The sequence below is a fragment of the Sciurus vulgaris genome, assembly GCF_902686455.1.
Source record: "Sciurus vulgaris genome assembly, chromosome: 6".
NCBI lineage: Eukaryota > Metazoa > Chordata > Mammalia > Rodentia > Sciuridae > Sciurus > Sciurus vulgaris.
In genome coordinates this window covers 66,050,412-66,074,572 of record NC_136466.1, presented here as the reverse complement: position 1 = coordinate 66,074,572, position 24,161 = coordinate 66,050,412, and the positions used below count along the sequence as shown (strand labels likewise).

Genomic DNA, 24,161 nt, shown 5'->3' with positions numbered 1-24,161 from the left:
TTTATTTTCTTCTTTTTCATACTTCTCTGTATTTTTAAAATTTTTCCTAATAAGCAAGTACTATTTTATATTAGAAATGCCTTCATTATATATTGGCTAGAGAGGATTAAATCCTCAACATTCTGCCATTTCTCTCTGGCTGAATTCAAACTAGTGTCCAAGCCAAGACAATCTTCATAGTGAAAGGGGACTCTAGTTGCAGTTACATGGGAACAGGATGCAAATCAGAATAAACCCACCTGTGAGGTATTCTGGACAAAAATCTTCAACGTTTTTCTAATCAAGTCTAGCTTTACAGGAATGATAAGGGATAAAGGAAAGAGTTAAATGACACAAGAGGAAAAAAATCAGACAAAGTCATCCTGTGTGACATCTGTAAGACACTAGTCTCACCAAAAATCAATATATTACAAAAAACAGAAGAGAAACATACCAGATTTGAAGTGCATACAGAAATAAAATCAAATGTAATATCGGAACTTTGCTTCCTGGAGAAATTTGACTCTAGAGTTGGTATCAGGTGGAATTGAAGAATCATTGTTAATTTACATAGTCCAGATGTTATGTAATTATATAAGACAATGTCTTTTCTGTAGGAAATACATGCTTAAATATTTAAGATGACATGTCATGATGCCTGAAATTTAATGTGAAAAAAGTTTAGCACCTCAATATATGTAGATGTATATTTAAATATATGTGTGTATATAAATGTCAAAATGGGGAAATGTTTGCAATTCTAGATGATTAATTATTATATTATTACTCCAATATTTTTGCATGTTTGAAATGTTTCTGATAAAAATTGGGTGCTTTTACAAAAATTCAGATACCTACGTTTGTTTCTATGCATTTTGATTTAGACCATAGTGTACTCTGAATCTTTTTAGGAGTAGTATTTTTTTATCCTATTCCATTTAATGTCATTTACTAGACTTTGTTTTTATGTGTGTTTTGGGATTTGGGAGATTATATTAGATATGTGTCTTGATAAGAGAAATGTACAATTATTGCAAATTAAGTATGAACATCATCTTTTAGCGATCTTTCCACATCTATCATTTCTAATCAGAGTGGGGCTTATAAATTAAACATATCCTTGAAATTCACTCATACATTACCACACAGTGTGTGCATGTGTGTGTCTGTGTTCGTATTTAAACTCCAAGTCCATCATCTCCCTTTGACATACTGTTATACAGAAGGATATTATAGTTATTGATCATTTATAGAGAACTGTAAGAGTTCATGGGACTTTATAAAAAGGATGACAAACAAAATCCAGGTTTATGATCTGTCCTGTTCCACCACCACCTAAAATACAAAGTCCCAAGGCAATACTTCAAGAGACTTATCATATCTCATCATCATCTTTTACATTTTTTTCTAATGTTGTCAAGGCTCCCTCAGGAATGAATTTGTCATTATGGATGTAGGTAGCATGGGACAGAGTTTAGTGGATTGTCTCACTTGTCCCCATCCACATAGCACAACAATCTGAGGAACAGTCCATTCAAAATATGAGGTCAAGGGAATCGGATTAGAGGGAAGATGTGATCCACAGAGGTAATAGTTATCTTCTGAAGAAAAAAAAAAACTAATAAAATAAGTTTGATCGATGTTGAGGAGTGAAACCATGTTAAATCGATTGCTTTTCTGCAAGATTTCTCAGAATGTTTAATATACTAATACACTTTGTCAATCTCACTGGGGGGATACAATATTTCTAAAACATGATTCTCACAAAACTTTTTATTTTTGAATTTGATTTCCTAGGGTCAATATTCTGAGGAATACAGGCTTGGAGATTCTGTTCTCAAAGCCTTCTTAATTAAAAATTCTCCCCACCTGCACCCCTCTATAATGAAAAGGAGCTACTGCTTATTGGGCATTTACTATCTATAAAGGAGATATTTTGCAGACAAGGCAGTTGGAAACTCAAGCTCGGAGGTTAAGTTACCGGCACGGAGCCCAACAGCCATGACTTGTCAGTCATTATTCTAGTCCAGGGTTGACCCTAAAGCTCAAGCTTCTTGCCAGTAACACCTTTATCTCACATCATGAAATTAACCACTTGGGAAAAGAAAGACGGTTCCTTAAAAGTGGGAGATGACTGATGTCAACTAGTCTCATGGGATTCTGAAACCCACAGTAGGCCTCTGCATACAGGATCAACAAGGCCTCTCCACCAATAGGAGCTTAGCTACCTGTGTGGTTGGTTTTCTAAGCTCTGCCTCAGGGGACAGCCCTCACTTGGCTTTGAAATGCAGCCATCTGCATTATCTGTAAATCTCCAGAACGCAGGGATAGACCATCTTCCTTGTACTTTGATGTGCCTTTTCCTCTTTGCCTTTGAGCTGAGCTGGCATGAGTCTTGGTATGGCAGGCCAAATCCCCAGTCAGACTGCAAAGTTCGGTTCTCAAGGGAGCCAGCAGAGGGGGAATGTAGTAGGAAAACATCAGTCCTGCCAGGAACCACAGGCCAAAATCTGGGACTTCATTAAAAAATAATAATCTCTTGGGATTATTCTACCACTCAAAGACCCTGTCCCTGGGGCCCTTGGTTTGCCTGCTAAAGAGTAAGGGACTCATTTTTCTCATTCTCCCTTGGTTCTAACTTACTATGAGTTCCTGTCTACAGAAAGCAAGCACGGGACTCAGAGGCTGAAAATGGCCCTGAGTTTTCTGTATCCCAGCATTCACCAATAGAAATACGGTGTAAGACACACACATTTTTTGATTTTTCAGGCAGCATCATTTAAAAAGTAAAAAGAAACAGAGGAAATTAGTTTTAATAATACTTAATCCAGTGTAACCATAATTTTATCATTTCAGTATGTAACCCAACATCATTATTTGTTATTTATTCTTTTTCCTGCTAAACCCAAACTCCTGTATGCATTTTATATTTATAGAGCAGCTCAATTAGTTCACTAAATTTTCAGTTAGAAATATTTGATCCATTTTCAGACTTCATAAAATATGTAGTTGACAAAGTAAATTCATGGATCCAAGATTGTTATACTTAAAAGCTTTCCAATAACTGAATTGAACACCAATTTTTAAATTTATATGTAAACTAAATTAAGTTAAATTTTTAGGTCTATAGTGGAATTAGCTACATTTCAAGGCCAGTAGGCACACAAGACCTGTGGCTACCCTTTTTAGACAGCTCGTGGCCTGGTTTTAGTCAAAAATTCTTAACGAGGCCAGGAGTGCCCCCTAGAGGGCATTATGGAAATTCATGGAAACATTTTTAGAGCTACACTTACAAAGAACACCACAGGTATTCAGCAGGTGGGAGACTAAGGATGCTAGACGTCCTGCAGTGTGAAGGAAAATCCTACATAACAAAAATTACCCCACACTTCAGCCTCATGCAGACAAAACACCTGTTGGTAAAATTAGCTCAGCCTAGAATCTAGCTGTTTATTTTCCTGTTTTATTTTTCAGGAGAAGTAGGGAACTTAGCTTTGATACACAATACATTTGGGGGAACTGAAAATGCATACAATTAAGGGAAACTTATACTTTGTTTAGAGTTCCACAAGAGTTTTCCCATCATTTTGGAAAATAATTTCACTGATTTAAATACTACAAGTATATCAGACTGCATCTCCAGCTGTCACATTCAGAGGTCCTGGACATAGGCATAGCATCTAACTATTCCATGACACCTTCTAGGGAAATCACACCCAAGCATTTGCTGGTAAAATATGTACTATTTTATTGTCAATTACTTTTCTTTACTTTCTTTTTATTTAGAGCAAAGTCATCGTATTGTTTCTTTGGAGTTATATTTGTAGGTAACTATTTAATCTGTTCATTTCAGTCCATAATAATAGTAAAGGGGTTTTGGAAAATGTGCATTCCTGAAAGCATGGCCCATGAAGATTCTGCCACCTGCAGGGAGGAGAAGGAACTGAGGCTCATCACAGAACACACCAGGACAGGACACAGTCAGCTGATTCCTACCCTGTACCTACCGTGTCCGAAGACAGCACTACAGCAATGACCCAACACGCATGGCCCTTCTCCCTAGGACCTCAGAGTGGAGTGTGGGAAATGGGTGGACCTGAGAATGTGGAGATCAGGCCAGGTGGGCAAGAACAATCAGTTGGTCAGATAAACTCCTGATCCATTTCAAACCTCTCTGCTAACACTTTGCCCAGGTTCCTTGATCCAGGAAAAGGTAACAAGGATGCTAAAGTTTCTGGACATAAATATTATTTTTTTTCAAAGTTTGCGTCAACACAGGAAATCTTCATAAAAACACAGGAGTAAAATATGAATATGCTCTTTAGTAAATAAATTCAAAAACAAGAGACAAAAATAAAGAACGAAACAGAAGGCTTCCTTCACCCTTCCCAAAACATAACTATTACAATAAATATAGAATATTTCCTTCCCAACATTTTATACTTCATCCTGCTCACCAATTAAATTGTGCGTAATTAAATCAAAAGACAGGTAACAGTTTGATCACTTGAGTGTCAGGTGTTAAGTGACTGGCCAGTATTGTTGCCTTTTTACCCTAATCACAACACCATGAAGTAAAAGTTAAAATTGTGTCCATTATATAGATAAGAATTTAAGATTAACAAAAAAAGACCTTAGAAGGGTCAAGTTCATCCCCAAGGTCACAGATGCATAAGTGACGTAACTTGAATTTGAACCTGGATGACATAGCCCTGGAGTCCACATCCCTAAATCAGCTGCACACTACAGTTTTTTGTTGTTGTTGTTTTGTTTTGTTTTGTTTTGTTTCATGGGGTTTTTTTTGTTTTGTTTTGTTTTGTTTTGTTTGTGGGGCAGGGGGATACTGGGGATTGGACTCAGTGGCACTCAACCACTGAGTCACATCCCCAGCCCTATTTTGTATTTTATTTAGAGACAGGGTCTCACTGAGTTGCTTAGTGCCTCACTTTTGCTGAGGCTGTTTTGAACTGGAGATCCTCCTGCCTCAGCCTCCCAAGCCACTGGGATTATAGGAGTGCACCACCGTGCCCAGCCACTGAAGCTTTTAAATATTAATAAGTTCCTAGGTGTCACCATGGTGTTTCCCTTGGGACAAATAAGTATTGACTGAATACTTTCAATTCTGTTTATAGTAAGAATTATGCCTAACCCCAAGACACCCTGAAAGACAGTGCAGGGTAACGCCAACCACACAGTCTTTAGGAATAGCTCCTTCTAGCTATTACCTTCTTTGGGTAAATAGTTTACCTCTCTGAATCACAGAGAAGTGGATTAGGGCCCTGAGAAAATGAAACACAGCATGGCTAATTTTCTATGGAGATTTGTGAATGTTAAAACCTCTTAAAGATGTTAAATACAGGATAAGGAGATCAAATACATTATGTGCATGTAAGAATTTGGCCTAATGAATTCCACCTTATGTATAATTATAACGCGCCAATAATTTTTTTTAAAAAAAGATGTTAGACGCCAAGTGTCCCCTTGATGGCTAACGACTGGCAGTGCGATCCAGAGTCTCTGCTAGAGAAATCTAGATCATTCTCTTCACCCTTTGAGGTGCCCCTTCGGTTTCCTCTTGTGCTCTAGTCCTTCCCTACCTCTTTTCAGGGAGTCAAAACCTACTCCCTGTCCTATATGAGAGTTGTCACCAAAAGATTTCAGGGCTGTTGAAAGAAGACTGATTCAGAGTCAAAAAATAAGAGCCCTAACTCCAACTTAATCTGTTAAGAATTGTCGTGTGGCTGAAAGAAGCCTCCAGATCTCCTGGGCCTCAGTTTCCTCATCTCTAAAATCAAGTATTTTGAATCTCTCTAAATTCTGTCTCAGGATGAACGTGCTACAACTCTATTTCTGGCAGTGATGGGAAGGAAGAGAATGATGGACCCAGTGGAAAGAAAGAATCTGTCCTCCTACCAATATTCATTGATTTATCAGAGGCCACAGTCAATTGTCTTTCTGAAGTAAGCACAGAACTGTTGCTCATGCAGCAAAAAGTCATTTTTTGCCTGAGGAAACAAAATGTTCTGGGAAATTTCACAAAAATTGCTTTCAAACTGTCTAAAGACCCACAAATTCACACCAAGTTGGCATTACATGAAGCCTGAGATCCCACACATTGTCTGTAAGTACTTTCCATGACAATGTCACTATACTCAGACATACCCTGGACTGCTTGGTTTAACGATCTATGTGTCCAGCTGAGGCCAAAGCAGGAATTTGACTGGTGACCTTAGATCTGAGCAACCCCAGATCCAGGAATTTGAACTATGTGAGTGTGTCTCTCCCCAAAGGTGTCCTAGGGCTGAAACCAGAGCTCTGGGACAAATACATCACTTACACTCACACCTATCTATCCCATCCCAGACCTGACACTAGAAGCGCAGGCACTTGGGTGCACTTTCGTGCATGCACATGCATGTGCAAACACACACACGCCATCTCTGAGGACCGTCATCACTGAGGAAACATGAGGTGGTAGAGCCACAGTACTCAGGTTCTGGCCAGACCAATTGGGGGGATGATCTTCTCCAGGCCTAAACTTTAGTATCTGTGATCTTGAACTTGTTAACTTCTGACAATCTGATTCTTTCGTGTAATGAACATCTTCTTAACCTGCTAAGGAGACAGGCTGGCCTTTTGCAGTTTGAACCAGGATCTGGAGCTTTAATTTCTACCTGTTCCACACACCTCCCCATACCCCTTCTTGGAAGAATTCTTCCTCTGCTCCTTGTGGTCCTGGTCAAAGATAGAACCCTACTGCCATGGTCACACTGATTGGCTCCAGGCAGGGCAGAACAAATTGAAGGCTTGCCTGATGTTTCTGTTACCTATTGTAAAGTATCAAGTTGGTGTAAAACTTAGTGGCTTTAAATGACATCCTTTGTATTGTCTTATGCGTCTATAGTTAGGGTTGCAGCCATCTAGAAGCTGGGCCAGAACATCCAGGATGCTCATTCTCTTGCTGTTGGTGCTGGTGAGAACTCAGCTGGGACTGTGAATGTGAGCACAGTTCCTCTCCATGTGGCTTGGGCTTCTTAGAGTATGGCAGTGGGTTCCAAGATAGAGCATTCCAAGCAGGCAAGTCCCAATGTGCCTGCAACCTACCAAGCTTCTGCTCTCACTGTGCTTGATAAAGCCTATTGGCCAAAGCAAGTCACACACCAAGCTCAGGGTCACTACACAGGAGGGAACTAAAAAGGAGAGTCAATACTAAAAGGCATTTTCTTTGGGGACCACTAATTAACTGATAATTTCCTTTTTGTAATTAACCTAGTTTGAGTTGCTATCATTTGTCACCAAAATATCCATGACTAACAGAGTCAATATTGGATCTGAATCTAATTCTTATCTTTGCCATTTATTAGCTGTGCAGCCAAAAGAGTCACCTGACTTATCAGAAGTTCAGTTTTTTTTTCATTCTTAAAATAGAGATAATACCCAGTCAGCATACCATTATGAAAAATAAATAACATGAAAGGCCTGAGAACATTTTATGAACCCTAATGTGCTATACAAATAAACATATCACAGTGATGATAAAGGAGAAACTAGAAGTTTAACCAATTCAGTTTATTCATTCATTCCACACACATTTATTAGACATCTACCATATGTAGGACATCCTATAACTGCCTGGCTACATAAGGGCTGTAGAAGTCCAATCAAATTTGAAGTCTGATAGGGGAAATAGATATGTGTTTATATGAGAGCTTTAGAAAAGAAGTGCTTCTCCCCACCACACACACTGCTATAGCCATTCTGGAATTACGTCAGCCTGAAGTTGATGGCAACAATAAAAACCAGCCTGAGAACAATGCTAAGGGGAAAGGAAATGGAGACTATAGACAAAAGGAGTCAATGACTAATGGCTTTATTTGTGTTCCTGGATAGAGACACCCCAAAAGCAATCCCCCCTGATTTCCAGTAGCACTGGAAGCGATCCAATCGCATTCCTTTTGCACTTGAATGGGTTATCTGACTTTCCATACGGAATGATTTCTAAGTAAATAGAGTCAGACACAGTGTAAATTCCTTAACAGTCATTCATTCTTCTAACAAATGTGTTTAAGTTCCTGGTAACTTCCAGGTACTCTTCCAGGAACTGAAAATAGAGTGGAAACACAGACAAAAATGCCTGCTTTCGTGGCACATTCTAGTGGAGAGCAGTCCATCGTTAAAATCTGTAGGATTTCGCATGATGGTCGATGTTCTGGGACAAGAAAACGAGGCCGTGGTGGTAACGGGAGGACAGGTTGGCAGTCAGTTTACTATTTGACTCGAAGTGTTGAGCGGGACTTGACATTGCTGAGGGCTCAGCCTTGATGAGGAAAAAAGCTCAGCAGAAAGGGACTCTGTCCCCGAGGCAGGGTTTTGCCTGGGAGTGGAGGAGCACAAGGAAGCCGGTGTGGCTAAGGCACGCGGGACAGTGGGTAGATCAGATGACATGAGAGGGACAGTGGAGGGAGCGGGCATCCTGGAGGTCATTTTAAGAACTGAGATTTCACTCTGAGACAGGAAGCCAGTGGAGTTTCCAAAGGAGGGGCATGCACCAATGCAGATTTAAAAGAATCACTCTGGCTGCCACACTATGTGCAGAGTAGAGCAGGACTGAAGGCAAAAGGCCAGTTAGGAGACCACAGAACCACAGAACAGAGGAGGCCACTTGGCTGGCAGTGGCAACATTGAAGGTGGTAAGAAGTGGCCAGCCTGGGCAGCTGTTTTCAAGGTAAAGGCCAGCAAGTGCTGCTGATGAATAGGATGTGGAGTCACATAAGGAAAAGAGAAAGTGTTGGGAAAGGCTCCAGGTGTTTCATCTTTATTACCTTCAATTTGGAAGAAACGAGGTAGGTCTCCATGTCAAATGGAACACCAGAGAGTCAGGTCCACAGAAGTCTGGACTGGAGTCATACGCCTGCATCATCCTCAGAGAAAGAACAGAGGAAGTTTCGGCCTCATCAGTTATGTGGGGGGAAGACAGTTTTGCTGCTCACCTTTCCTCTGTCACATCCTCTTTCTCCCATTTTCAGCTCTAATTGCCTTGCAAGACAATGAGCTCAGCGGTACTTCCCTCCAGTCTCAGAGGTCGACTCTAAATTTCAACCATTTTAGCCAAGATCTTTTTTTTTCTTTTTTCTTTTTTTTTTTTTTTTTTTCTTTTTTAGTTTTCATCCTCAAAGTTCAGCTCTAGGAATCCAAGAGGATAGAAAGGACAAAGTGCAACCAAACAAACTCTCCAGGAACAGAGATTTCTACCAACCAAGTCTCAAAATAACTGGAAATCCCTGGGATGTGCACAAGGAGGAGCCTTGACAAGCACAAAGAGTAACACCCGGGATGACAGGTGGCAGAGGAGGTGTTGATTCAGAATCCTGGTGGGTTTCATCAGCTGATGAGCACCGAAATACTCTGACAAATTTTTTTCTGCTTAAAATAGGAACAATGAATATGAAGGGAGCTTTTAAACGTTAATAGAAGCAATGTTAAGGAAGAATATTGGACCTATTGTTTTGCAAACAGCTGGATCTGCCAAAGCAAATTCACTGTGTATTTCTGAGGGTTTCTTTCAAAATATGCTTAATTATAATAAGCAAAACGCCAGGAGGCACACTGTAGGGAAAAGCCCCGGGAATCTGAAGTCAGATGTGGCTCCCAGCTCCAGTTGTGTCACTGATTCAAGAATGTCGCACTGTAAGATGCAGATTCTAAGATCACCCACGATTGTTGTGCGGTGGAAGAAAGGCAATGTGCTTAGGGATGAGAGAACCAGAGGTACTGAGGGCTGCCACAGGCACCAGGTGAGCACCAATCTAAGGCATCTATATCCAGGTGATACATGAGTAAGGTTGAGCACTTTGGAAAAACATCTGGGTTGGAATCCCATGGCTGCCACACTTGCTGGGTGACCTAAATCAAGGTACTCACCATTCTGGCACTTGATAGCCTCATCTGCAATAATCTTTCTTACCTTCTTGTCAAGGAGATCAAGATTAAATGAGCAACTATGTGTGAAGACTTAGCATAGTTGCCAGCACATAATAAACACTGGATAATGATTAGCAGTATTTATTGCTATCACTTATAATTCTCATAACAAGACTATGAGAGGTGTAATCACTAATACTGCCAATATTACAGATATTTAATTAGTGTGCTCAAATAACTTGACCAAGTTCGCATCACTAGTAAATTATAAACAGTACTAGTAAGTAGTTAAGAGGTAGAAGTTGTAATTATTTGTATTTTAGCATTTGGAAAAGATTAGTTAATCTTTCCACTGTTTTCCCTAGTGTTGAGCTCATTCGGTCTTGCATCCTATTTCTCAGCTGAGATGCTGTTGACTTCTATCTCCGTGCAGTAACCTCCATCCAAATCCCCAGTTATCACTCACATGTCACCACTTCGGAAAAACTTTTCCTGACCATACACCCGTTTTACTTTCTTTACAGAATTTATTGGTTAATATGCTCACTTGGTTATTGTCCATTTTCTCCCCCTGGACTGAAGCTTCTCAAGGGCAAGGACTTGGGCTTCTTCATCACTGTGTCCCAGGGCAAAGAGTAGTGCCTAGCAGGCCTGGGGTTGGAGCCCAGTGGTAGAACACTTGCCAAACACGTGCAAGGCCCTGAGTTCCATCCCCAGCACAACAATAACAATGCCTAGCCTATAAGTAAATGCTCAAAAATGAGTGACAAATGAACCTTCAGACCATGACCTTAATTTACTTCACTTGGACATGCTCTTCAATAATCTTCTATCTTAGATTTGTCAGCAAACGATCATAAGTTGGGATAAATAGTCCTGCTCTTTTTTCTTCCCCCCAACAACTCCTCTCATGCACATTTCTTTATGAGGCTAACAGGACAGTATGATCAGACATGATTTTCTCCTCTCCCAGAGGCTGGTGCTAAATCATGAGCTTTAACGAGATTCCCATTGCTCTCACTCATTCTAACTGTCATGCTGTGGCTGAACCAATATTGGGACTCATATCGTACATCCAAGTTCATTTTGTTTCCACACTGTTGTACCTATGAGCAGAGTCTCTGGCAAGTTTGTTTTAATAACAGGATTCCAGAGGGAAAATGCCAACTGAATTCATTACTAAAATAAATTGAAACTATGTGAGTAGGCTAGAGTGGGAGAGACTTCTAAAAAACTTTATCTTCTCAAACTTGGGGGCTGATCACAAAATAAAAATGAATAAAATGCACATCAGCTCTCATTGGAAGATGAGATTCTCTTGGTCAGTACCCCCAGACTCCTCCACAGTTAAGCTGTGTTCTACATCATGAATATATAACATCCACTTCATTAACCAAGGAAAGAGGAATTTGTTCCTACAAGTTTCCTACTTTCAATTAAAATAATATAAGTAATAATAATGACATAATTATTAGCTGGCTTTATACTATCCACTGTTTCGACATCTCAATACAGTGATGACATACAGCTGCACTTCCTATCTGGAAACTAATTGGAAAATAACACAAAAGATACATAAATCTGTAGAATCCAGCTTGACATGACTACGGTCAGCTTGTTGGTAATTGCCATTTTGCCTGCCAGGTGACCCCAGCACACATCCCAAGCCATAGAGGAAAAGCAAAGTCATCAGGATAGTCAGCGAAGTGTGTTGTGCCAGCCACTGATGGTGCACATACTATTTCTAAACTGACATTGGGTGTGTTAGTAATTGTTGAGCAAGGTCAGGGACATTCTGGTTGGCCATGGCCCACCTTTGTCTACTTAGCATATAAAACCCTCCTCTGGCCTTTGAATATGGCATCCACCTGTCCTACCACCACCCAAGACATGCTTCTGTCCATAAGTCCCAGGAAATTGTGCAATTCTTGATCTATTTGCCTCTTTCTTCAGTCTCTTGGCACCTTCCATTTTTGGCAGTCAGTTTTCATGCACCAAGACCAGGTAGCTCTGAAACAAAACAATTAATCATAAAATGTGATATGTGCATTGAAGGAAACTATGTGGGACTGAAACCAATGGAGGAAACCTACTTTAAATAGAGAAAATACAGTTTAAGCCAAGATTAAAAGGGTAAGGTCAATTAAATGAAGTGTGTGTGTGTGTGTGTGTGTGTGTGTGTGTGTGTGTGTGTACATGTGTACATGCCACATTGCCATTCTGTGGAGGAGGAGTCCAAGGCTCTGGGAAGTTAATCTCCTGCCAAAGGTTACTCACATATTATTAGGTAGAGCTTTGTGGGTATTTTTTTTCATTAATCTTAAAATCCATCTCTTTTCTTTTTTTAAAATTACACCATAATATTGTACATATTCACAGGGTACACTGTAATAATTCACTACATGTGATGATCCTGTCACAATAATTAGCATTTCCATCTCTTTATACATTTATCAATTCTTGGCATTGGGAACCCAGGAACTTCTCTCTTAGTTTTTATGAAAATATGTAACAAGTTATTATAAACTGTTATTATCATCCTGCTGTGCTATAGGACACTAGAACTTCTTATTTCTGCATTTTGGCATTCCTTATCCTACTTCCCTCCAACCCCCATCTCTACCCTTCCCACCTCCAGTAATCATTACTATAGTCACTAATTTTTTGTAAGATTTAATAAAGATTTTATTAAGACATTAAATTGACAAAAAAATTTTATGTTCAAGATGTACAATGTGATGATCTGATATGCATAATATACATTGATACTGATTACCACAATCAAATTAATCGACACATCACCACCCATAGTCAGCACTTTTGGAACTAGTTTGATTTAATAGAATTACATATTCTTTGCATGTTTATATGTTGCTTCTCTCTTAAATAAGAGAAGATGGAGGAGCCATGATTCTTTGGAGAAAAGGCTAAATGTCTTCCTGTGATGTCTCTGCACATGGTAGTGACTGCTGAGCAAGGTCCCTGGGCACTAGAATGGGTCCCAAATCTCAGAAAAGGCTTGACTCAGCAACAGTGGAGAGAAAGGGGCGGAGGGAAGACAAACTGACAGGAAAGCCGTGAACCCAAGAGGAGCCCTGCTTTAGAAAACGTGCCTGACAAGAGCTCAAGGAAATATGTGGGAGATGAAAACATAGGAGGAACTGAACCAAGAACGAGGTGAGAAATTGAGTCACCAAAGTCACTGAGCTACCTCTGCAGTCCGACAGCAGTGTGTCCTAATCTACATTTGTGAAAGGTAATTCTGGGCAAATGGATGGTTGAGTATCATTTGGCACCAAAGGGTAAGCACAAATTTAGCCCACGTAGTCATATGAACTGCAACCACCCCATAAAATAAAGGCAATTCTAACACTACAAATCAGGAAGAACCTGATCTTAGGCAATCTTTCGTATGGAACAAATTTAGCTTTCTGAAAAACATAATACATTACCCAGAATTTTCTCATTTTTCGTAAGAGTGAAACTTTATATGAACTTATACTGGTTCATGCCACAGACTCTCGTTTAGGACAATGGCCTTAAAAAATTGTGGATTCTTGTACCCCATTTGTTTACAATAAAAACAAAACAAAAAAAAAATTGTGGATTCACAAAATTACAATCAATCAACAAACGTTTGCGGAGCACTTTCTATGTGCCGTGCACTACGAAAGACACTGAGAGTTGTGCTTCCTCCCTTTGTTGAGCTCCAGCTCATGTGGCCAACAGAAGAGCTCTGATTAGAGGCATCCTATGGACCAAGGAAAATCAAATAACTAATTGCAGAGGCACCTTTGTGGAGATTTGTGACAAACCTGATGGATAGAGCTGGTGATTAAAAGCAGCTCAACGTGTCTGTTGGCTGAAAGATGAGTACAACAATTTGGGAGTGTTGCAGGGAAGATTCTATCGGGGTTGGGAGGGGCAGCTACTTATCTTCTTGGGAGAAAAAAAAAAAAAAACTCCTATCAAAGTTGGGGCTTTCCTCATGATTCAGTCAGAGGAAACCAAGTCTGGGGCTCAGTTGTCTTTATTAACCTGTCTGTATTACAGTATCTCTTCCCTACCTTTTCCTGATTATTTTAGTTGGCCTAAATGGGGACCCACTTGTAGGAAGTTTCAGAACAAAATCTTGATCCTGTTAAGAAGATTTAAAATTAATAAAAAAAACTATTGAAATTCAATAATAAGCACAAGCAGATAAGGATGAACAGCTCCTCAACTACATGTTCACCAGCAGTAGAATGGTAAAGAACAAAAAATGACCACAGTCAAGGGTGCTGGGGTTTCAGGATTGCAACCGTGTTCTCTGCCACCTGTCAAAGACTGTTCAAGGCAAAGACAGGCAGCCCACCAACCAGCTGGTGCTTTGGCTTCCTGTTCCTGATGCTATAATCCAAAGGGTAGTGGTTACTTTTAAACAGTGCTTTGGGAACTTGGAATAGGATCTTAGAGGTGCTTAGTAAGAATGAAAAATCCTGGATCCTTGTCCTAGGCCTCCCAAGTTAAAATGTCCAGAACATATAGTTTTAGATAAGCTCTTTAAGTGACGCTTGAGGACTGCAGTCCTCTGGGCTCCCTAACTAGCTATGGATGAGAGAGAAGTGTGGGAAACTTGCACATGACTTTGGCAAGAGGCCTTGCAGAAGGTGGGCAGTAGAGGCAGGTACAGTGGACCATTTCCAACTGGGCTATTCATGTCCCTACAGGAAGGAAATGGTCTCTTCTTTTGGTAATTTTCAACAGTCTGTGGAAACTCTGTAAACTCCACTAGTTATTGTTGCCACTTGGCTTAATCTTTCCCAAATCTATTTTGTCCACTGTGATTTTGTAGGGCCCTTTGGGCTGAAAACTCTGAAAGCCAGATATTACTCTCAACCTCTCCAACTTTCACATAGAAGTTTCCAGAACAAGTCAAACATGCTGCTTAAGAAGATAGGCTGTAGAGGATGTTCTCTCTGATATGCAGATGCTAACACACAATAAGTTGGGGAGAAAGAATAGAAGTTCATTGGATTAGACAAAGGGGGATGAAGGGAATGGAGAGAGAATAGGAATAGGAAAGACAGTGGAATGAATCAGACATAACTTTCCTGTGTTCATATATGGATACATGACCAGTGAAACTCCACATCATGTACAAACACAAGAATGGGAAGTTAGACTCCATGTATGTATAATATGTCAAGAAGATACACTCTACTGTGATATATAACCAAAAAGAACAATTTTTTTTAAAAAATTTAAAAATAAATAAAATTTAAATTTTAAATTCACTGGTTTATATGTGTATATATATATATATATATATATATATATATATATATGAAGTTTATTTAAATGCTAAAAAAAAAAAAGAAGATAGGCCATAGACACTAGAGGGCTGTATGTCCTCGGGCATCTCCTTGTGCCTCAGTTTCCTCATCTGCACAGTATGTTTACCACCAGTATCCACCTCACCAGTGGCAAATGAGAATATCTATTCAAAATCCTCAGCATGTCCCTGGAACAGAATCAATGCTAGGTAAATATTTGCTCAAATGTACAAATTTGTCAAAAATGCTAGGTCTCCAGGGGGGCAGTGCCAGCAGCACACCCTACTGACTCAAAAGTCACCCTGGAGGGATGGGGGAACGAGAGATGAGCTTATTCATGAGGAAATAGTGAAGATCTCAGAGCTGTGCGTGGCTGTGTGGGAGGCGAGGGGGTGTAGGAAGGGGGGCACTGCTCAGCTCCTGCCTGAGCTGGGGTGGGATCGTGTGTGACAGGAAAGAGGAAAGTGGGGAAGTGACACACTCACTGTGCTGTGTCTGTCATCATGGATGAGCAATAGAGATGATAAGAATCCTCAAGACAAGCCTGTGTCATTAAAGAAGGAATAAAGAGCCTCATTACTAAGGAGAAGCTGATGTTCCATGAAGCCAGAGCTTTTAGAACAAAAAGAAGCAGACTGACAGTTTTCTGGGCTGGGGAAGCATTGTTTTATTGATGATCCATGATGGGCCCTAGGGCCTTTTGATTTCTCTTATTTTACTGTTTTAGTGCCCCATCAGGCCCCAGGCAGAACCCTGAGGGGAGTCCATGAAAAAAGTCCTTAGGGGAGGAAGAGGAGAATTCCTGTGGCAGAGGGGCATCTGCACTTGGAAGGGCTTCATTTAAACTGCTTGGAAAATACCACTGAGGCAGATCTGTATAATCTCATCATAAACCCAACCTTATACTTTTCAAAGGACACAGCTCACGGGGAGGGAGAGGAGGGCATAGTTGTAGCTGTCAAGCTTGGATTTAAACTAGGTTCAAATCAAGGTGACACCTTGTCTTACCTTGGGGCAATCATTTGATGCCTCTGAACCTCGGTTTCCACATCTGTACAGTAGGATTGGAATGATCTCAGTTTCCATCTCTGTGCAATGGAGTTGAGATGATAGCCGACCCCACAGAGTTACTATGAGCAATGCCTGAAGGTCAGAGAGCAGGCCCTTGGGAAATCACCTGTCCTCATCTTCACCATGGCCCTCCTGTAGTTGCAGTTGTCATTGTTGTCACTATGCCACAGAGGTTACAACGCAACAATAGGAACCAACTTAAAACCAGGCGCTTGTCAGACTTCAAATCATAGCAGCTCTCAGAAAACACACAAATCACCTCTTTCAAACTTAACAACAATGGGAACCATCGCCAGATTTATTTTGTCAGTTCCCTGTTTGTTTTGAAAAAGCAGTTATTTCCAGGGCAGGAAGTCCCCAAAGTTCAGATCTCCCTTTAAGACACAGAACAATACTGCTGTGCTGAGACAGATCAGTCCTCCACAGACATTAGCTGTTGTAATTCCCACCCCACTTCCAGTGACCAATTCCCAAGCCTCCTTTCTTCCCCAGCGTTGGTCCCCAAGACACAAACAGCTGAGAGAAGAAAGCAATTCTTAGAGTTCTGGTCTTGTGTTTCCCTGTGTCCGAGACTCAAAACCAGTGATTCCACAATCCAGTCTCCCCAGAGCTATGGACCACTAGAACATTCCAAAAAGAGAAGATGTGAGAATAGTTTGTAGAATATAGGCAAGGACTGTAATGTATAAAGCTGGACCATGATCCAAAATATGAAAACACATCCTCCCACTGATTCATTGCATAAACACTGGTGGTGTATCCTTGGGGGTCAGGTTCTATGCTCAGGGATGACAAGGAGGAAAAGAGAACAACATTCTTATCTAGAAGTCCATAGCCTGGGAGGCAGCAAATAAAGGATCCCAGCAGCATGGAGAGGAGAGAGGCCTACTCTGGGTTGACCCAGTGACACCTTCTGATGAGATTATTAGGCTCATATTCTGGGGGCAGGTTTCAGGGCAGGCCATGGACACCCAGGGATATCCTGAAATACCTCCCCATCACTTGCTTTGCACCATACTGATCTCCCTTATGTGTCTTTATTGTTTCAGAATAAGAGACATCGTTAGTCAAAGGCCAATATTCCTCATTATCAGCCATGCCAAAACCCTATGAGGCCATTGGTCAATCATTTAATTCCCCTTTCTGTAAGATGGGGATAAAACTGCCTGCCCTACTATCAGATATCAAACATAAAATCTTTTTTTGTAAAGTTCTATTAAGGGAGGCAATTTTGTCCCATCTTATAGATGAGGGAATTAAATGATTGGCCTCACAACTCAAAGGTAAAAGAGGTAGGGTGTGAGCCAACATCTTCTGACTCTGAGATTAGCACTCACAACCTTCAATACTTACAGCAGAGTCTGCTCCCATCCTGAGGGCACAGGAAAAGGTCAAGGTGTCAGGAAATAGCTGGTGACACCTACTAGTTCCTGGGTGCTTCCTATGTGCCAGCACTGTGCCACTGACCTCAGTCTCAGCCTTATCACTTGCGTGTCCCTGTGCTCCACCTGCTTCAACCTGTAGCAAGTGCAGTCCCTCTAGCCCCATTACCCAGAGGAAGAACCTCAGGAGCAAGTCTCATGTTCCTCATCAATATTTACTGCCTACCCACAAGTCCCTGTGGGAATTACCTTTTCATCCCCATGGATGCAGCAGCCTCCATTGAAACATTGCTTCCCTGCTTGGTGTGTTTCTTCCTAGGATCTCGAACCCTAGAAAAGTCAGATGACTCAGGTTCCCTTCTGTTCCCCAACTTTGCACTACATTTGCTATAGGTTTGCTATAGATTTTGAGATATTAAATCTCTCACATCACTTAGGGAAAACAGGTCCCTCAGGTTATAGCTTTAACCCTTGCTTCCCAGGGAGCAAGAATCTGTTTGGGGTAGGAAGGGGCAGACTCCTCAGAGCTTCTATGGTTCATGTCTCCCATTTCTTTCTTCAGGCCCTATATAATAGGCTCTCCACTACTCTTTCAGGTCACAGTCATATAAAAAAAAAAAAAAAAAAAAATCACAGGAAGTAGAGAATCTGGGCCCCACAAGCCAACTGACCATTGCTAGATAATTCTAGAAAAGAGACAGTTCAGGGAGGGCATTCAGGAATGGAACTCTTAAAAATACCCCATAATAGCAATAATTGTCATTTATTGAATCCTCATATGAATATCTAATTAGCCCTCATAAGTACCTTTGAAATAAGTACTACTACTGACCTCAATTTAGAAAAGAAAATGGTGGTCACTTGCTAAGGGCACATCCTCCAACCTAAGCAGTAGGCAGATGGGCCCCAGCTCTCTGACCCCAGAACCTAGGCCTTCACAATACTGAGCCCAACCTTGCCCACCCCAACTGTGTTTGAAGGGTTTGCAGACCCACGTAGCATTTCTATTCAATTGCTCTGAGAAACAGTGACAAAGGAGAGTTTAAGTAATGGGTGGATGGGTGGGTGGGAGGGAGGAGGAGAAGCTGTTAACTTTAGATGTGTAATTCAGGCTGCTCATTAAGTGGCAGAAGTGTCACCATGCCCTTATCTTTGCCATCCAACTTCTAAAATAAAGAGCCAGGGCCTATGATTTCCTCAGTGGGAAGATCCATCCCTCACATCCTTATAAATCCTGCAGACGGTGGGGCTTTTAACAATCACCAAGGAAGATTCTGACCTATAGAAGTTTCCTGTCATTGGTTGCAGTCCCCCAGAAGCATGCCCTCCACATCTAGTAGAGAGTCTTATAGGATAGGAGAATGTCCCCAGAAATTTGTGGTTTTAACTCTTCAAGGAGCCCTGAATGATAAAACCACATTGGTACTTGGTCATCCTGGTGCACCATACCTGTAACCAAGTCAGTCAAATGTCCTCTGCAGTAATGACTTATGAATCCTAACTCTGAGAGCACAAATCTCTCCTCAGCATGTATATTAGTATTATATAAGTTGAAAGTTAAGTGGTTATTGACATAGCCAAAGTAAAAACCCTAAAATCAGAATGACAGCCTGAATGATAATGGTATTGTCTATAAAATTACTCTTGCTCCGAAATATAAAGGATTATAGTAGCTTACATCCACCCAGTGTTTTCTATGTGCCAGGAACTGTTAAAGAATGGTCCTGGACCATCACATCAATGTTACCTGGAAATTGGCGAGAAATGCATATTCTCAGGTCCCACCCAGACTTGAGTCAGAAATGCTGGGAACAGTTCCAGCAATCTGTTTTAACAAGCTCTTCAGGTGAGTCTGATGCATTCTAAAGTTTGAGAGCTCTTGCCTTATGTTAATGTTGAAGGAAATAAAGTAGAGGAACTATTGGGCATTACTGTTTCCATTTTATAGAGAGGAAATTTGTCTTTAAAATATCATGTGACTTGTCAAAGGGGAGTGGTGACACCAGAACTGGAAGGCAGTCCATTCTGCCACCCAAGTTTCTGCTTTTCTATCCATCAATCCTTGCCAATAAAAAATAAGCATGCCAGAAAGTCAGGGAAACAGCTATTCCTATGGAAACCCATCAAAAGAGTTTCAGTTCAGAGCAAGCAAGAAAGAAACATTTATTGACCTCCAGTTATGTGCCAGTCACCATATGCTATGGTCTGAATATTTCTGTCCCCCTCAAATTCTTACGCTGAAATTCCAACCACCAAGGCTATGGTGGTAGGAGATGATTAGGTCATTGGCAGAGCTTTCATGAATGATGAGTGACCCTTATAAAAGAGACCTCAGAGAGACCCCTTACCTGGCCCTTCTGCCTGTGAGGACCCAGCAGAAGAATACCAACTCCGAGCAGCCCTCACCAGACTGAACATTTCAGTCCCTGGATGTTGGACTTCCAGCCTCAAAAACTGTAAGCAATAAGTTTATGTTGTTTATAAGCCAGCCAGTCTTGAAGATTTGTTACAGCAGCCCAAACAGATAAAGACACTATGCACAAATATCTCATCTCATTTACTTCTGACAATAGGCTCTGCCAGTTAGGTGTTCTGAAATCACACCAGGTAGGGTGAGCTACTTTTCCAAGTTCTCCTTGCTCAGGAAGTTGGAAGGGAGAATTTGAATCCTGTTTAGACTCTAGAACCCTCACAGCCTCCCAGGGGCATATTTACATATTCAGCAAACCCTTGTGTCCTCATGGCAAAAAGCCCAGGAAACCAAGGATAAAAGTGTCTGTAGCAGCAATTGAGATCACTCTGTTCCAGGGCTGAAAATCCACCTCTACAGCATCACCCCAATCTCTCCTCCCTCCTTCCCTCTTCCCCTCTCATAAACCACCAACTTTGCCCTTTCTCTCTGTGAGACGGAGTAGGGGGGTTGGGAGGGTGGAGGACAAGTTCTTACCATACTGAACATGTTGATTCTCTTTCTATTAATTGAGCATTCACCTACCTTTCAGGGGAAATAAGGCCCTTAGAGGTTAAAGCTGCCAAGAATGAGATGAATTGCCAGTTGGAAATTTAGCAATATTCAGTGAGGATTATCTTAATGTTATGGATGCCTTTAACCAGCTTGCCACACAAAACACATACACACCCTCGAAACTGGCTTGGGATTTACCAGCAACCTTCCAAATCGATGGCTTAATTAACTTTCAGGCTCTGTATGAAATGCCATGAAAAGTCTTTACAGTCAAGCAGCATAAGGAGGTACAGAACTTAGATGCATTTTTATATTAATTACAGTTTCTATTTTGTAGATTTTATTTTTTTAATAGTTTGCTATTTCTTTTCACATAAGGACATAGTATTTTTACTTCTTGATTCATAGTTTCAGAGAGACACAATGTGGAAACTTGGAGTGAAAGTATTTTTTGCAACAAATATATTTTTTAAAAACCCCAAATCTAAACCCTCCCAAATGTAAAAGTGATCTCTGTCTCTCCCTAGCTTAAAACTCATGACTAGTTCGTGGTCACTTTCCGGATCCATCTACTACACACCTCTTCCCCTGGGTGGGCGATGTACAGGCAGTCTCCAGAAAGTTCTCCCATCTTCAGTCCTTTATAACTGCGTGGCTCTCAGTCTGGCATCCCTGCCCCCTTCTCCTACTCATCCTTCAAACTCAGCACAGTTGCCACCTCTTTGAAGAAGTCCTTGACCACAGGTGGGACTCCCAGGGCACTATGTGAGATGAGATACTGATTCATGATAGTCCATTTTGGGTTACCATCAAAGCAAGGAGCTTCATGAAAGTATCCCATTGTCACCGGAGCCCCATACAGGACCAGGCACATAACAAGCACTCAGAGCATTGTCACTGAATGAACGAGTGAATGAATGAATGATCATCACTTACATATTCATTTTTCCACAGGTTCAAGTACACCACAGAAGTGAAAGATATGATCGTTCCCTCCCAATACACTCAAAAAGTTTCTTCTAGACCAGGATAGGTGGGGCACATCCATAAACCCAGCTAACTAAGGAAGCTGAGGCAGGAGGGTCACAAGTTCAAGGCCAGTCTTAGCATTTTATCAAGAATCTGTCTCAAAATAAAAAGGACTGGGGATGTAGCTCAGTGGTAGAGCACCCCTGAGTTCAATCCCCAGTACTGAAAAAAAAAAAAAAAAAAAAAAAAACTTTTTTAACTGTTTCTATTCCCAGGGACTCATACAGTCCAATATGGCCAGAATCATCTCAAGGTTGCAGAAACCCAGTCCAGCACATGATGCAGATGAACCCATTTGCATTATCTAGATGAGTCCAGCAGTGTTCACCAAAGTCAAGATTCTTGAGATTGAGAAGAAAACAAAGCTAGGTTAGATTCCTAGAACTAGTTCCTGTCTGGAGTGGTCTGGAAGTTCAGTTTGGTTCAGCCCTTCATAACTAAGGCCAATGTACATCTGTTCTATGTATTTAAGCAGGGGGGAGGTTAATTATAGAAGCAGTATAGATATTGCAGAAAACTCTAACTCAAACATAAAGCAGTGTATAAAGTAGGCAATGGAAGACTATACTCTGCTATTGGCCCATAAATGTGATGCTCCAGAGACAGTCCTAGCTTAGTTTTTAGGAGGCTGATATACAATGAGCCTGTAACACAATCAACTCACAGATGGCCACATACAATATGTTTTTTAAGCAGTTTTATTAGCAGCCACAAAATTAAAATTAAAATGCTTCACACAACTGAGATACATTCGTGGGGTTCCCAGCTTTAAAGGTGAATAGGACATAAAAAGACTATCAGAAACTAATATGAAAAGTACTGTGCTTTCCAACTTTTCTTAGAAAATCTGAAGATCTGCCACCCCATTAGCTATGACTAGGTGAAAATTACTGGTGCCAGGTACTTAGCATGAGGCATGCTTTCAAGGTAGTCACAGCCCCTACCTGGCCCACTTACCAAGCCAGCCCAGGCTCCATATGCACTGGCATTTACAATCACTGATATATGTCCTTACAAAATCCTTCTATAATATCCTCAGTTTTATAAGCACTGACTGCAATCTTCTCTTTTCCATTATATTTAGTGGTTTTTGTTTTGTTTTGTTTTGTTGATATCAGGGATTGAACTCAGGGGCACTTAACCACTGAACCACATCCCCAGGCTTTTTTTATATTTTATTTAGAGACAGGGTCTCACTGAGTTGCTTAGTGCCTCACTAAGTTGCTGAGGCTGGCTTTGAACTCTCTATCTTCCTGTCTCAGTTTCCCAAGCCTCTTGGATTACAGACATGTGCCACCGCACCTGGCTTATTTATTGTTAATTTATGCAACTCTACCTACATATTCCTCTGTATGGTATATATGAAGGGGAATCTATGTGCATGTGTAATGGCATTTATAACCAATGCTTTCCCAACAGATATTTACAGTAGTACCACATATGTTCAATAACAGTAAACCATATACATATATATGCATGTATGTGTGAAAGTGTGCATTTATGCAGATACATATGTATGTATACATATACATACATAACAATGTGAGTATATATATAGATCTTTGTGAGATTTCTCTTGGATGAGCTTCTAGATCTAAAATTGCTGAGTGAAAGAGAATGCATATTTAAAAATTTTAATAGACAATATCAAAATGCTGAAATTGGTTTAGAATCCCTGTCATGGGATTCTAATTGGTTTAGCCCTACGCAGGGGCAAGGAGGTGCTGAGGTTGGAGACAGGGGTGGAGAAGTAAACTGCCCACAACGTTAGCCCTCTTCTTCAGTAATAATGCTCTTGTACTCCTAGTCCACCCCAATTCATTGCCATAAAGGTAACATTGCAAATGGAAGAGCCTGACTTAACAGGACAAATATATTTTCAATTTTTACTTGAAAATTTAATTCAATCACAAATTAGGCATGAAAACAAAATGAGATAATTCTGGTTATCTCTACAGAATTTTCATTTATTATTGCAAACCAAAGGAATCTTTACTAAAATGTATTGCCTAGTCTGTATTTAATTTGGGCTTTTCTCATTATTTTACCTTAAAAGAAATTCTTCCCAGACTCTTTCCCTTTCTGTTTCAGGCTTATTTTCCTTTATGCTTCTTATAAATTAACCTGGAATTACCCTGGGAAGGCTGCTCATGTTTCCATGGTTTGAACTCTATCAAATAGAACTAAAAATAAAAGACTATGATCAAAATGCAAAAAAAGGTATTGATTAAAATAACCTCTTTTTAAATATAATATATGCAGCAAATTGGGGTGACATGAGGGTTAAGAGTGTAGACCTTCTGGATCTAAATCCTGGGTTACTTGGGTATAAGGAACTGGGGCAAAGTATCACCTCCAAGTGGCTCACTTCCCCATCTGCAAGACTAGGTAATAACAGGGTTAGGGTTCTTTGCACAGAACCTGACACAAAATATTGTTAATTGTTATTATTTATTCTAGCATAATAACCAACCCCATCCCTCTTAAAGTTCTACAGGT

The 24,161-nt window shown here is 40.6% G+C and overlaps 1 protein-coding gene across 1 annotated transcript in view; it reads right to left on the bottom strand.

Annotated features, from left to right (window-relative positions):
• Window positions 1–23,831, bottom strand: part of GRXCR2 (glutaredoxin and cysteine rich domain containing 2) — a 39,274-nt gene extending 15,443 nt beyond the window's left edge. Inside the window, exon 1 of the mRNA XM_079145478.1 lies at window positions 23,711–23,831. The gene's annotated coding sequence lies outside the window, so the exon portion shown is untranslated. The remainder of the gene's footprint in view (window positions 1–23,710) is intronic.
• Window positions 23,832–24,161: the final 330 nt, after the last annotated feature.